The 15,743-nt window shown below is 37.2% G+C and overlaps 1 non-coding gene across 1 annotated transcript; it reads left to right on the forward strand.

The window, feature by feature from the left end:
• The first annotated feature begins 13,757 nt into the window (after positions 1–13,757).
• TRNAM-CAU (transfer RNA methionine (anticodon CAU)) lies at positions 13,758–13,830 on the forward strand. Its single transcript has one exon. It is a non-coding gene; the product is annotated as a tRNA-Met (tRNA).
• The last annotated feature ends 1,913 nt before the right edge of the window (positions 13,831–15,743 follow it).

The raw sequence follows: 15,743 nt of genomic DNA on the forward strand, positions 1-15,743 counted from the left end.
CGTTCATGCTGTGTCTCTCTCTGTCCCAAAAATAAATAAACGTTGAAAAAAAAAAATAAAAAAAAAATCACCTTTAAAAAAAAAAAAAAAGATAATTATGTGACTCTTCCTGGTTTCGAAGAACTTATAGTAGAACAGAGGAGACAAACTTGAAAAAAAGAAAACTTCTACATTGTATAAGTTCTAGGCCTCACAGCAGAAGACAGTGTAGAAGAGAGACATTGTCTCCCACACATCCTTTTTGTTATGGAGGAAAATCTTCAACTTTTTTTTTTTTTTTTTTTTTTATTTTTGGGACAGAGAGAGACAGAGCATGAACGGGGGAGGGGCAGAGAGAGAGGGAGACACCGAATCGGAAACAGGCTCCAGGCTCCGAGCCATCAGCCCAGAGCCCGACGCGGGGCTCGAACTCACGGACCGCGAGATCGTGACCTGGCTGAAGTCGGACGCTTAACCGACTGCGCCACCCAGGCGCCCCGTATGGAGGAAAATCTTTAAACCCTCTCCTCCCCACATTCTAACACCCTTCACCCTCACCCCTTCCCCTTGCCATCAAGCTTCCTCTTAGTTTTTATTGGCCAGAGTTGGGCCACATGGCATTCACCAAACTAATTACAAATCTAATCAACTGAATGAGCCATGACTGAATTACAATGATCATGATTTGTTCAGCCCTTGGGCGGGGAGAGGTACTGTCTCTGAGTATGAGAGAGAATAGCTATGTGATCAGTAGTGGCTTTCTGCTAGCCAGGAAAAAAAACAGCTATTGGTAGCCAATGGGACCGTCACCCTGAAGCTAGGATATGGGGGGGAAAGGCTTGTAAAGGGGTCAATGACCCAATGTAAAAATGGGGATCGATGCTGAAAATAACTGGGGAACTCCTGGATGGTACTGACACTTTCTTTTATTTTATAGTTCACAGGATATAAGGATGAATGAAAGGGCATTGCTAAGTGAAGGGAACAATAATTATAAAAATGGCAATAAAATACATCCTAATATTTATCTAGTGCTGATCTTGTGCCACACACTTTTAAGGTTTTACATATATATGTGTGTATACACACCTATATATTCTCTTTATATGCATATAATATATTTATAATGCATGTGTTACTTTAGTTAATCTACACCTTCCTATGAGCTAGGTAATATTATTATCCCATTTTACAGATCAACAAACCTAAGCAGAATGAGATTAAGCAACGTGCCTAAAGTCACATAGCATACAAGAGGCAGAGCATATATTAGAATGAAGTTGGCCATTATGCTATATGGCATCATATTGGCAACATGCCAATTCCTATTTTTAAGTGATATACAAAGAGCCAAAGACTCCAGTCATCTAGTAATTAAAGGTAAATTCATCTTATTCTTAATCTTATTCTTAAATTTAATTTACATACTTTTACATGTATGTTGCTAAGCACGTTTGTTGAAAAAGGAAAAATATGTTAAGATTTTGTCTAAAATAAGGTTCTGAGTCAAGGTTGTGACCCTATTTTTACAGCTATTCCTTGCTTGCCTGTTCTTTACAGTTTCACCTAGGATCAAGATTCAACTCAGGTGAAAGGATTCTTTACTCCTATTTTGACTCTGAGTACGAGAGGAGGACTCATTGGCAGGGATAGTTTTAGAATGTGGGAAGATATTCTTAGTCTTAGACACATGTCTATAACCTGATGTTCTTATGGTAAAGTTAAACAAATAAACAGGTCCGTCAAATTCTCTGCCCAGTGCATGCCCTTCTGTGGTCTTTAGGGTGTATTTTGGACTCTAAGGTATGTTATTAACTGACCCAGTCACCTGTCCCACCACAGTCAATATTTGTGGCTTAAAATAGGCATTTAAGAGGATGGGAACGTTACACATGTATATTTTTTAGATTATGCAAAAGTGCATATTTTTTGAAAAAAATGATTTGTGAACAAATCAGAACAAATCAGAAATCATTTTTAAATTGCAGGTGGTGTGATTATGAATGGTATTTCTTTTCCAATGTTTTATATTTTATTTAATGTTGTGCTATGTTGACACTAACAAAAATGGGTTCACATTTGTAGAAATAGCTATCAGTTGGAGAGAATTTATAGGTGACTCTTACCATGTACTTACTATTCTCCAGGCGCCATGCTTTAAATGTCTTCTCTTGTTTGAAAGAAATGACGTTGACATGACACAGCTACCCAGCATTTTATTTTCTATTCGTTCATCTTTCCTTAAAGCCTCATTTCCCCTGTTCTCCCAGTCTTACCCAGACTTACCAGCAATGCAAGTACTTCCCCTCCTCTATATGTCTATTAGAAATACATGATTGTAATTATACAAGAAAGCCTGACTGTACTACCATGTATTCCTATAATAATGCCTTTGAAGTTTTGTTTTGTTTTGTTTTGTTTTTAAGTAGGCTCCACGCTCAGCGTGGAGCCCAACTCAAGGCTTGAACTCATGACCCTGAGATCAAGACCTGAACTGAGATCAAGAGTCGGACGCTTAACTGAGTGAGCCACCCAGGCACCCCTATAATAATGCCTTTGGAGGAAGATGCAGACTCTGAATGCCATAGAAGAGAAAAAAAAATTGTTAGTTGAATTTGAGGCAGCAGGCATGGGCTGGTCCCAGAACTCCTATTCAATGTCCCCAGCCATCTCTGATTATTTCATCATTGGATATGAAATCTGGGAGTGTCAATCCTAAGCAGCAAATAGTCAGAAGGGGAAAGACCCCAGATGCCCCTTGCTTTTTTCTTTTTCTTTTTTTCTCTTGGAACAGTTTCAAAAACAGATAGGCTTGGGCCTCCAGGTGAGGACTAAATGGTAGCAAGCTGCTGGGGAAAGCGATAGAAATCCTCTGAAGTTTGTGATTAGTGACAATCATATATTTAGAGTGGCAGGATGTCTGGGGTGGTGGAGGGGACCATAATAACCATTACCAAATATTAAATAACGTCGAGACCTCTTTGGTCAACAAAAAGCCCACAGTTCAACATACTGGCATGAAGTCTGTACTAGTTTAAGGCGTATGAATGGAAGGCATCAGACTGAAAACACTTGAAACATATGAGAATATGGGATTTATGATCATAAGCATATTTCTAGTTCTCAGATATACCATTTCTGGACTGTGTGATAAGAATCACATCAGTGCCAAAGTCAGTGCCTAGCACAGAATAAAATTTATAAGTTAAAAAAAGTGACCGGGGCTATGATGGTAAATAATAGTAAGAAAGGATGACAAAACTTTTGTTACAGTATAATTTTAACTCTGTGAGTATATGTATATGATATATACATATATGTGAATATGTGTATGTATGCAATGTGTATGTATGTATATGTGTGTGTGTGTGTGTGTATATATATATATATATATATATATATATTTTTTTTTTTTTTAAACAGGGGTTGTATATATCTCTAGACCCAAGAAGGCAGACAAATTTGCCAAACTATTCAGAGTGAGATTCTGGCTAACTTTAATTTTTTTCTTTGTGCTTTTCTGTGGCTTCAAAATTTTCTGACTTGAGCAAATCATTTATAATCAGAAGAAAAACTAGAAATACACACACACACACACACGTAAAAGAAAGAACATAAACACACTTACACACACATATGCACGTTCATACACACAACTTAACTTTCATTATCCTTTGTTTCTTCACTTTAACAATGGCAAAAAGAATTGTAAATCCTAGTGTCATTTTGAAGGCTTAAATGCATATACAAATACACAACATACTTCATAAAATTGCTAATATAACAATGAGAATTTAATAGGTGTTTGGATACCAGGAGTTGGGATTATACCTTGGATTATTATCAGCCTTGTAATTGCTGGATATTCTCCAAGTTTACCAGACTGTCCTTTCTTTTTTGGTTTCCTTCTTTCTCCCTTGGATCTACTCAGTGAAGACTGTGATCTTCTAAATGCTGGCACAAATTAAAATTCTGATGAGTAGTTAAAAACTCTTTAGGTTTGATTTAGTTGGTAAATATTTAGGTAAAAATCAAATATTTGGTAAAAGAGCTAATATACCTACAAGTTATCTTTGAATTCATTGTTCTTTCCCTTCTCTGTTCACCATATTTGGCAATGATGACCATTCATCACTTATTCTGCATTTTTGTGGTCACCACCTGTTTTAGGTTACTGTACCCAATCCCAACTTGTGTGTGTGTGTGTGTGCGTGTGTGTGTGTGTGTGTGTGTGGTGTAGGTTTCTGCACACCAACAAGCAATTCTCAGTCTCCAGTGAGGTGTTCAAGGATTCAACTCAATTCAGCTAAGTTCTGACACTATCTACTTGAGCATAACGTTAGATCTCACTGGTAAAGGGCTCTGTCCTCCAACTTCTGTCCACCTTGAGCTCCAGTCACAATCTCAGGTTGTTACCTGTGGTTCTGACAGATCGTCCACAAATTGGAAGTTCCAATAACCCCCCCTTGGATTTGATGAATTTCTTAGAATGATTCACATTACTCAAGAAACTCATATACTCACTAGATTATTGGTTTATTACAATGGATATAATGGATGTGAGTCAACAGATAGATGAAGAGATACAGAGTACAAGGTCCAGAACAAAGGAGCTCCTGTACTTGTGGAGCTTGGGACCCAGCATGGCAGCATGTGGAAGCATTCTGATTCCTGAACATTGAGGCTCTTTAAACCCCTTCCTTTTTGTTTTTTTATGGAGGTTTTAGTACACAGCCATGATGGATTAACTCATTGGCTGTTGGTGATTGATTCAACCTCTAGCCCTTCTCCCATTTCCAGAAATCAGGAGGTGGGACTGAAAATTTCAACCCTGTATTCCTGGTTGGTTCCCCTGGCAACCAGTCCCTTTCAGTTAGGTGCTTTCCAAAATAACGTAAACCCAATTATGGTGGGGAGGATTTGTTTTGAATAACAAAACACCAATTTCACTTTCATGGCCCTGAAGTGTTCGCAGGAACTGAGAACAAGACACCAAGTAGTATAAAAAAAGATGCTCCCGTTGCTCTTATGGCTCAGGAAATTCCAAAGGTTTTGGGAGCTGTGAGCCAGGAATTGTGGATGGAGACCAAATATATGTGAGAAATATAATTTGGGGGGGGGCATTTGGGTGACTCACTCGCTTGGGCATCCGACTTCGGCTCAGGTCATGATCTCACAGTTCGTGAGTTTGAGCCCCGTGTCAGGCAGGCTCTGTGCTGACAACTAAAAGCTTGGAGCCTGCTTCAGATTTGTGTCTCCCTCTCTCTCTGCCCCTCCTCCACCCATTGTCTCTCTCTCTCTCTCTCTCTCTCAAAAATAAACATTAAAAAACATAAAATATATATATAATTGGCCATCTGAATGACCATATATACATACTTCTTATAAGTCACAATATGTCACCACCCTTTCTCTGACCTTTAAAAATGATCAGCTGGAATTCTGTTTTTTTATGTTAAAATTACTTTTGGCCTCCCTCTTCTTCTCTCCTCAGAGTCTATCCTAAATTACTTTTGGTCTCCCTCTTCTCTCCTCAGAGCCCATCCTATATACCAGCTTTAAACATCCTAAAGCATGGCTCCTATCATGCTGTGTCCATGGTCTAGTGGCTTTCATTGCTATAAAATAATAAGAATGGAATTAAGATATAGCCAGTGTATTTCAGAGTCCCAGTAAGAAACAGAATAAGGGGCTGTAATGAGATGACTTCTTTTAAAATCTGGACAACATTAGGGAAACAATGAGGAATGTTGGGGCAACTGGGACTGACATCAAAAGAAGCTGCCTGAGCAGGGAAAGAAATTATGTTATGAAAGCCTGGTGATATCTGGAGTCATGGAAAAGCTTCTGACCTTATAAGAGCTGTTGTCATGAAAGGACACAGTCACTGCCTGAGCAGGGAGGAAGTGGGGAGAAACATGCCATGGCTTGTACCTCTTCCCATTTTCAAATCTCCTGCCAGTGCCTTCCACTGGCCAAGCCCAACCTGGAGTCAGAGGGTGTGGGACCACAGGTGATGCAGTCCACAGAAGCCAGCTTTCGTGGTCACAGAGCAAGGCAGAGAAAGGCTGATAATGGATATGGAGGGTGGTATAGTGGAGGGCCCATATCAAATAACCAGTATATCTAGCACATAATGTGCTAAAATATTATGTTTTTATATTTTCCAATTCCATCAGCATTCTTGGAAGTTATTATTATCTTTATTCTACAGTTTGGGAAACTGAGGTTCATAGTGACCAAATGAATTGTACAGATTCCAGTCCCTGGAAATTGGCAAAGCCAGGACCCAAACTGAGATATATCTGAGTTCAAAATTTATATTCTTCATGAATAAAACTCTACTACTTTTGGCCTATTATTCAAAGGTTCAAGTGCCTTTCCAATCTCTTACTAATTCATGTCTTTAGCCAGACTGAATAGCCAGACTGAATTAATGTCAACTGAGCAACACTATTACTTCTGAAAAGGAAGTCCTGTCTTTTCCTTTCCAGTGATCAAAATATATTTATATACATCTCATCAAGCCCAACTCAAATTACCCCCTTTTTTTGAAACCTCCCCAGAGTGCACCAGCTAACAGGATTCCTTCTTTCACCTAAACTCTTAATATTTCTTATGTTTCTTATTTATCACTGTTAAAAGATAAAGTGAGACATACTGAAAATTTTGAGTTTAGTCAGGCAAAAATTGATGCAAACTTAGCATCATCCAATCTAGCAGATAGAAAGGACCTCCAAGGAACTACACAAAATGAGACTTTTATAGGCAGAAGGGAGCGAGAACAAGGAAATTATACAAGGCAAAAAAAGTGGGTTATTGGAGTTACCTTCCTTTAGGGGATGCAGAGTCTATTAGAGAGATTGCTTAATAGTGCTGATCAGGTGATTCCTCACTGACTGGTTTAAGGTTCCATTTATGGGAAAGCAGAAACTATAATTAAGTCTCAGTTTAGTTACATAGGATTTACTATAAGCAACTCCATCTTGGTTCTATTGTCTTTTTTGACCTCTCTCAATCTAATGCTGCCTTGTAATGTTATGGATCTGGTGGTTCACCAAGAAAAAAGGAAAATAGAACCCACATAGGGCAAATCCATTGATCATGATAATGTACCTAGTAGAATGTGGAGTTGGATTTCAATCCAAGCTCTTCTTAACTGATCAGAATCAGCAGTATTTTCATCATACAAGTGTAATTGTAGAGGTATTATGGTAACATTCTACCTAGTTATCTGATATGTAAAAGGATCCAAACCATTTTTTAATGAGTTATAGAAGAGTTAGGAAATTAGCACTCAGGGGCACTTTCAAAGTTTGTGACCAATAGAATAACATGAAAGGAAATATGACATAATTTAAAATATATCTCAATCCAGGATACTTTTACACTTGCCAACCAAGAGATATGTGAAGCTCTGTCTCTGTTTAGCTGACACTTTCTATGTCTTATTGTCTAAAAGTTGAGAATCACAAGGGCTTTACTGGGGGCTACCTGAACTGGCCTCTCACCAGTTTTTCAGGCTTGCAAAGCATTTCTTGTCCCCTCTGTGATGAAGCAGCCAGGGATTTAAGGCAAAATTCAGAATTCTTGAACAGAGCAAATTCATCACTGCATTACAGATGAACCAACCCTTGACGATTAAAGACATCAGTTTTCTTCTATATCCTGATTGGTCTGCTTCAGACATTTACAAGGCGAGGAGACATCATTCATTCAATTCAACAGTGAAAAACCACCTATGTGGCATTTTAGAGGCTAAGATGTTACTGTTGTTTCACATAATAAGATCTGGGCATTAAAGAGTCTCTAAGTCCTGTCTTAAAGGTTCTTAGTCAACATAGTAAAAAGATTCTTAAACAATAATGAACTTTAGGGAGCTTTGAGAAATGCTCATTTAAAAGGTTTCACTTTTCAGTACAGATTTACTGCATTCTATTGATGGGGAAAAAAATTGCTTTGTCCTTCTGAACACTTAACTTTGACAAAATGATCTTTAAATTAAAGCCAGGCACAAGATAACAAGTTTCTTCTTTTTTCAATTTTTGCTTTTATTCTCATTACAAAGCAAATAGAAAACCTCATGGACATACTGAAAAAATTAAGAGAAAGAAATAAGTAAATATGTATCTAAGGAAATTTTATATATAGCATACAACAAGTTCAGTTGTGTTTACTGAAAATGGGACTTGCGGTTTCATGGATTAATCCCTGCTTCATGCCAGTGTATCTAGGAATTAATTAACTGGTAATAGTAATAACAGTGATGATCACAACTTCTATTTGTGAAGTGTCTACTGGGATTCAGACTTTGTGTTAAATGCTTATATGTATCTTGCACTTTAATCATAGCCTCTATCTAGCAATTTAAGCTTTATTACTCCATTGTCCATATGAAAAAAGTGTGAGTGTCAAAAAAAATTATATAGCTTGCCCAAAATTACTTGTTTTTAAAAAATGACAGACAATATTTAAACCCAGTTCTTTGTAACTAACATCCCATACTGTTAAGTTTCATGCATACTTCCTACTATGACTATATAGCATTGTGCTAGATATCATGGACAATTTAAGATATATATTATTTCAAAAAACATTTATATAACATGTAGCATATGTAATATAAATTATATGCATATTATATATGTTCACATATAAATGTATGTATTGCCTTACTCTCAAATATCATGTAGTGAATTTGAGTAGACAAAATAAATTTGCCAAAATAAATAACTCATAAACAGACTGTATCTGGAGAGAATGGAATATGTGGCATCCCCTCACACAATCATGGAATCAGGAGGAAGAACAACAAAGGAAGGAGGGGGATGAGGAGTAAAGAGATGACCTGGACACTTTGTGCAGTAATAATAATAATAATAGCTATCATACAATAAGTGTCAGATGTCATGCTAATTGTCATATATTCATGATCTCATTTAAGTATTAAATAAGTCCAGGAGTTGGGTATTAAAGGTTTGCCCATCTTTACTAATGAGGAAAATGGGACACATAGAGATAAAAATAACTGTTTAAAGTACACAATAAGTAATAAAGCCAGAATAAAACTGAAATCTTTTGACTTACAAACTTGGATTCTTAACCACCTAATAGAATTTTTCAGGATATCTGGATAGGGATATTGTGATATTTACTTGACGGTGAATAGTTATCACCAATATTGTTTAAATTGAGTATAATCTAGAGTGGAAGAAATAAAAGATATCTTGTTTTTTCTATTCAATGAACATAGTAAGTGCTTAAGTACAAGGCATTACACCAGGTGCTGTGGGAAGTTCAAGAAGTCTGAGGCAGGGTTTCTGGCCTAAAGGACATTCTATTCTACTGTGGTAGGTAAGACACATAGACTAATAAATAGCATACAAAGTAGTATATAATATGTGTCTTTAAAGAGGCAAAAATAGACCAGAAGAAAAAAAATAATTTCCAAATTAATTAGAGAAGACTTCATGGAGATGGCAGAATCAGATCTGTGTAGGATTCTTATAGGAGAGAGGGATTGGAACTTATTACACATGGATTAACAGGAACTCAGAGATATGGAACAAGATTGATCATGTATGGTGCGATTTGACTGGCGCATGAATGCATAGAGGGTTATAATGGCAATGCTTGATGAGATCAGATGTGGAGAGTCTTCATGTCAACATAATAGCCAGACTTTACTTTGTAGACAATTAGGAGTTACTGAAGGGTAATGAGCTGGGAAAATAAACTCTACAAATAAAGAGACATTTTGTCTTTTTAGTCCTTGCCTAGAAGATATTTGCTCTTGCTCAATATTTGCTGAAGGAATCTATGAACTGCTACCACATAGTCAAGGCTATGTTTTAGGAAGGCAGCAATGCATAAAATGAGTTATAAAGAGAAAGGAAACCATTTACAGGTCTGTTGTGTTCAAACAGGAAAGAAAAACTGGGAATTTCACCTAGCCTTCTGGCAGTGGGAATAGAATTCACAAGAAGGATGAGAGTCATCATTAATGAAGCATGGTCAACACCTGTTGACTCACAAGAGCTAATGGGGAAAAAGGAAAAAGAAATCAGATATGGAACCCAAACTTTGAGCCTAATGAGAAAGTAAGACACTTAAAAATAGTTGATTCAGGTGTCGGAGTTGCTTTGTTCCTATATTCAAAGAATATTTTTGAGGGGCTTCTGTGTGCCAGGAATGTTTCTTAAGACATAAATCCTTGTTATATTTTAATGTTACAGAAAAATTGAGCATGGTAATGGGATTTGTGCAGTGGCAGGAAATAGTTGTCATTTTAAACAGGGTAGTAAGGGTAGGCATTGGGTGGAGGTGCTATTTGAGGGACAAACTGATGAGGTAAGAGAGCTCGACAGCTAGACATAGAGATCTGAGAATAAGAGATGCCAGAAGCTGTTTGCGTTGAGGCAAAAATAGATGGCGTGTGAGTGGACGAGAAAAAAGAATATCTCTATCTGAAGACCAAATGTAGAACTTTGGGGAACATCTACATCTAATGACTGAATGGGGCCAGAATCGTTATGAAGGGACAAAGGAAAGAGTTTTACAGTCATTTAGAGGTGAATATACTGTGTGATTTTATCTGATTTAAAACATCTCCCTGCCTAGAAATTAGGCGTGGGTTTTTAAAACTCCAGTGAAGACTTTTCAATTTCTCCTTAGGAGGAAGAACTGATTGTCTTACATGATAAGCCTTCTATGAATCTTCTTTTTAAATCCAAGTTAGTTAACATATAATATATTAATATTTTCAGGAGTAGAATTTAGTGGGTCATCACTTACATATAACACCCCGAGCCTTCTACAAATCTTTTAATTCTCATATAATAATAGAAAGAAACCATAGGATACAACTTTGGTTGTAAATATAATTTGGTAGTAAATTTTTCAATTTTTCTCTAGTATTCCTCACACCTACCAGTACAAAAATCATAAAACTTGGTACATAGAAGTGCATATCAGTAGAATGAAAATTAAGCTAATCAATGACCAATCTTTAGGGAAGCGTATTGATGATCAGGTTATTCAAGTAGTATTTAGCAGACTAGACTTGAGTGATGTGATATGCCAGCCTAGACTTAAGGGATCAACCCAGTATAGACACCATCTGCTGAATCCAGGACCTGAATGACCTTCCCATACAGAGTAGAGTCCCCAGAAAGTCATGAGGGTTAGTTCCCTTCCTCTGGGCTTTCAAAATCTAAAACATCAAAGCTCTCTATTCTCTTTCTTTAAAGTAGATTCTAAAACATCTCATACAGTCAAGACAGTTATTTCATATTGAACCAAACCTTTCTTGTTGGAAGGGATGTTTATTTCCAACTGTTCTTACTGCATGTTTGAGGGTGTTAGAGATTCTGACATTTAGATACTTTTTGACTACAACCTTATCAGTTTGATCTCAAAAGAAACCATCATTTGCTTCTACAGTTAATGAAAGTTAATGAAATGCTGCACTTACAGGACAGAGTCATTGATAATAGACTTACATTTTAATGTTTAAAATTTGATTTTCAAGAATCACATATTTGGAGGCATATAAACTTCAGATGTAGTTCCCCAGAACTTTTCCCTCTTGGTTGTTTGGCAGGTGAGCCAAAGATAATACCAGCAATAGAATCTGAGCTATATATTAAATGAAGAGGGGAAAAAATGCTCTTGATTTTTTTTTTCTGAGATTTGAGACAGTTCACCAAGTGTTTTTTCTATTCAGATAAGGGAGCCAAAGGCTAAGATAGCAGCTTGTCTGGATTAGAAGGTTGATTGTTTGCACTCTTGTTGAGTTTTATTCCTTAATGTAGACCAGGATGTCAGGGGTCTTCTGTGAGAGACGCTGAGGACAGCAGACACACAGGGTGGGGCCAAGGAAGACCGACCCTGAGGTACATGTGGGGGCAGAGTGGGGGAGGGGATGGAAGCAGAGATCAAAGAATCAAGAGCTCTTCAGCCTTCCAAGGCAGAAAAGCCTTTGGCAACTCTTTGATGTCCAATTTGCCCTCTGCCCCTAATCAGAGTGTGTCTAGGGACTTGAGTGAGGGCAGGGACATTTTACATGTCTGTGAGGCAGATAGCATCTTTTAAGTAGCTTCTAAAAGAATCGCACAGAAAAAAAATTACTATAATGCCTGACCTACAGGAGCTTACAGTCTAGTTCAGTAGACAAAACCTGAGCAACTTGACCGATCAACTTGACCAATCAACTTGTCCAGGGTCCGCCAAAAAAACCAGAAATTCTTGATGGTGTCATAGCTGTTGATTGTTATCTGAAACACACAGTTTACTAAATAAGTTATTATCCAGAATAAGAACTACCTGAACATAGTTTTGCTCTTCTGCCTAGTAAAGTGTCCATCCTCAATCATGTTCCTGTACTGAACCTCTTTTTCCTCTCTGTGATCCATTTCCAGTGTTTTGTCTTTGGCGTTCTAGAGCAGATGCAAGTTCTATAAAATTATATGGTCATATACTTTTTTCTTCTCTCAGCAAACAAAATAATTAAGTCTTACCTACTCTCTGGACAACATAGGCTTTGATAGGACAACGTATTGCCAAATTAATTTGATATTCAGAACTCTTAAAAAAGACAATGCTGAGTATTTGCCACTGGGCAATATGAAACCAATAACTTTAAGATTCAGGCAGCTGTTGGTTAAAAGGCTAACAATTAATGCTCTATTTTGTAAAGTAAAAGAGGAATCTTGAAGATGTGTAGGTATGCAAATTAAATAACTAATATAGGGTCTCCTTTAAATCAATGTCCTTTGTCCATGAAGTTAACTTCACATAGAGCTTCTATCTAATGCACATATGGCCCTACAGAGAAGTTGAAGAGAAACTCATTCGACCCAGGTCAGCCAGCCTGAATTTCTTTTTTTTTTTTTTTCAATGTTTATTTATTTTTGGGACAGAGAGAGACAGAGCATGAACAGGGGAGGGGCAGAGAGAGAGGGAGACACAGAATCGGAAACAGGCTCCAGGCTCTGAGCCATCAGCCCAGAGCCTGACGCGGGGCTCGAACTCACTGACCGCGAGATCGTGACCTGGCTGAAGTCGGACGCTTAACCGACTGCGCCACCCAGGCGCCCCCAGCCTGAATTTCTTTGTTCCAACTTCCTTGATTTGCACCTAGTGATTCTTCCACCTGCTAGTACTGGAAACACCTTAGTCTCCCTTTTCATCCTAACTAGTCAGTAAGGAAAGAAGGGAAAATGTACAGGAAAAATCATCTCAAACTACTGGTAGCTTTAGAAGTCTACAGAAATTACCTTATGCAACCTAGTTGGCAAGGCATAGTTGTTCAACTAAGACCATGTTAGCAGGTTAACTACTAGTCTTCAAGAGAATGCTATCATTTGTCTCTGGATAAAGAAGAAAATGAAGCTATATTCTGTATAATTAAATAATGGTAAATGTCAGGACAATAAACTACATTTTGCACCCATCCTTTCCCCCAAATTTTCTCACTATGGTCTCAGTCCTTTCCTGGATCTTTAAGGATAGGAAGCTTAATATAGAGAAAGGTCATATAAAAACACTGGTTGACTTTCCCTTGGTGTATTGCATCTCTATACAAGAAAATTCCATGTACATAATCAAAGAAACTTTGATTTTGAAAGACAATTTGAGCCATCATTGAAATGTACTTTGAAGACCATAACACTTGATGATTCCAGTGTTCTACCAGTTTCAGTCTTCAAAGGAAAATGCTGATGTTGTCGTTTGTGTGTCAGCAGAGAGATGTACACAGATAAAGTAGCTTCTAGCTAGCCTCCTTAGTGCAGTAGGCAGCCTGTCAGTTTCATAATCTGAAGGTCCTGAGTTCAAACCTCAGAGGAGGCAGTTTGGCTTTTTGCCTTCTTTCTCTGTCAAAAGAGAAAAAAGAGAAAGAATTTTCAGAATAATCTCCTATTAGTTATTTCATGTTCCTCTTAGTAACTTTACTTTTTTGCACTGATGTTAGTTAGTAATAGTTACAATGAAAATAAAGAAGTGTGGGCCATGTCAAAAAATAAGCCATTTGAGAGTTATGATTATATTATTAGATGCCAAAACTCATGTCAAATATTTAATCAAAGACATTGTTTCAGGGGTGTCTGGTTAGCTCAGTCAGTTAAGCATCTGACTCTTGATTTCTGCTCAGGTCATGATCTCACAGTTGGTGGGATCAAGCCCCACATCAGCGAAGAGCCTGCTTGGGATTCATTCTCTCCCTCTCTCTGTGTTCCTCCCCTGCTTGCTCTCTCTCTCCCGCAAAATAAATAAATAAACTTAAAAAAATTATAAAGACATTGCTTCAGATAGGAAATGTGACATGGATTGAGATTATAATGAACTGGGCATAAAACTAAAAAATATCGTGTAGGAGAAACTGGTTGTAAACTGGTATATATGTGTATATACGTATACTATAATACAATAATATATAATATAATTAAAATGTAATATAATATATAATATATATATTAAAGTAACTTTGTGAGAAAAGCCTTTGGAAGGAGTATATTCCTTTTGATACCAAGAAGGGTGGTAGTGGTTAAGAAAGTGTGTTGGTATTTTAATGGGATGCTTTGAACCTTAAGGAACATATACTGACAAAAAAACAAAAACAAAAACAAAAACCTTGCGTGCATGTGTGTTAATGCACGTGTGTGTCTGTTTTGAAGGAGTAGGAGAGCAAGTGACCTGGTGGGGTTCAATATGCATTCAATTTCAAACTCAGAAACTGGGCCAAGAGGCCAATATGCTTAGATATACATTAGGATTAGGATAAGCAATCACTCTGGGGCTTTTAAGAAATGTAACAGTCTTTAAAAAGGAATGTTTGGCAGTCTGAAAAAATAATCAAAGGGTTGTAGAAAGCTTGCTTTTTTTATCCCAACACTTTCAGCCAATCACCAAGCATCTCTTTTACCCCAATTGCTGTGGATTGAAGAGAAACGAAGTGGGTTGAAGAGAAATGGAGTGTTCTGGAAAAATGTGAAGAGAGTCTAAGGATAAGAAGATGAAATTAATTAATCTTTTTTTTTTCTTTAAGTAAGTGACTAAGACAGAGGTCCATCTCAATATTGATCATAGTTTGGTACATAATTAAAGAGACTTCATATTATGATACTGAATTATTAAGTAGAATTAAATATTTAAAAATTTTATGTCAAGGAAGATCCAAGCACCAAGACAATAAATAGTATTAAAAACGACTGATTAGGAAAAATAATCATAGTAAAGGATCCTAAAATTATACCTTGGATTTACTGTGAAAAATGGAATGTGGGGCCTGACTTCGAAGGCCAACAGAGAACAGATGCATCAAAGTCTGGGTTATATTACACTAATCTCTTAAGGGTCTTTTATCTAATCTCTCTCTGGCCATTGCTAAGTGCCAGGGATATGATTGCCACTATATAAATATCAGAGATTATCTAGACTTCTCAGGAGAAATCCATCTAATACACATCAAAACCAGTCTAGGCATTGTGTGTCTTTAAACTTTCTTTTGCGGAAACAGGCAAATCAAATCATTCCTTAACAAAGGACCTGTAATTTACCAACTTCTAAATATGTTCAGTTTTATTTTACCTTTCTGAGCCTATAACAGCATTTTTGACATTAGATGCTCTAAAAGCAAAGAGCAGTGGAAAATATTGAGTTCATTAACTCCTTAGTTAAATACCCTTGCAAACTAATCCTAATCTATAGGCCTGGTCATAAGGCGGGGTGTGGGGGCGGGGGAAAGGCCAAGATGTCATGATGTA

The sequence above is a fragment of the Lynx rufus genome, unplaced genomic scaffold (genome assembly GCF_022079265.1).
Source record: "Lynx rufus isolate CCGP_SWC_20201006 ecotype Redwood Valley unplaced genomic scaffold, mLynRuf1.p SCAF_12, whole genome shotgun sequence".
In the NCBI taxonomy this organism is placed as follows: domain Eukaryota; kingdom Metazoa; phylum Chordata; class Mammalia; order Carnivora; family Felidae; genus Lynx; species Lynx rufus.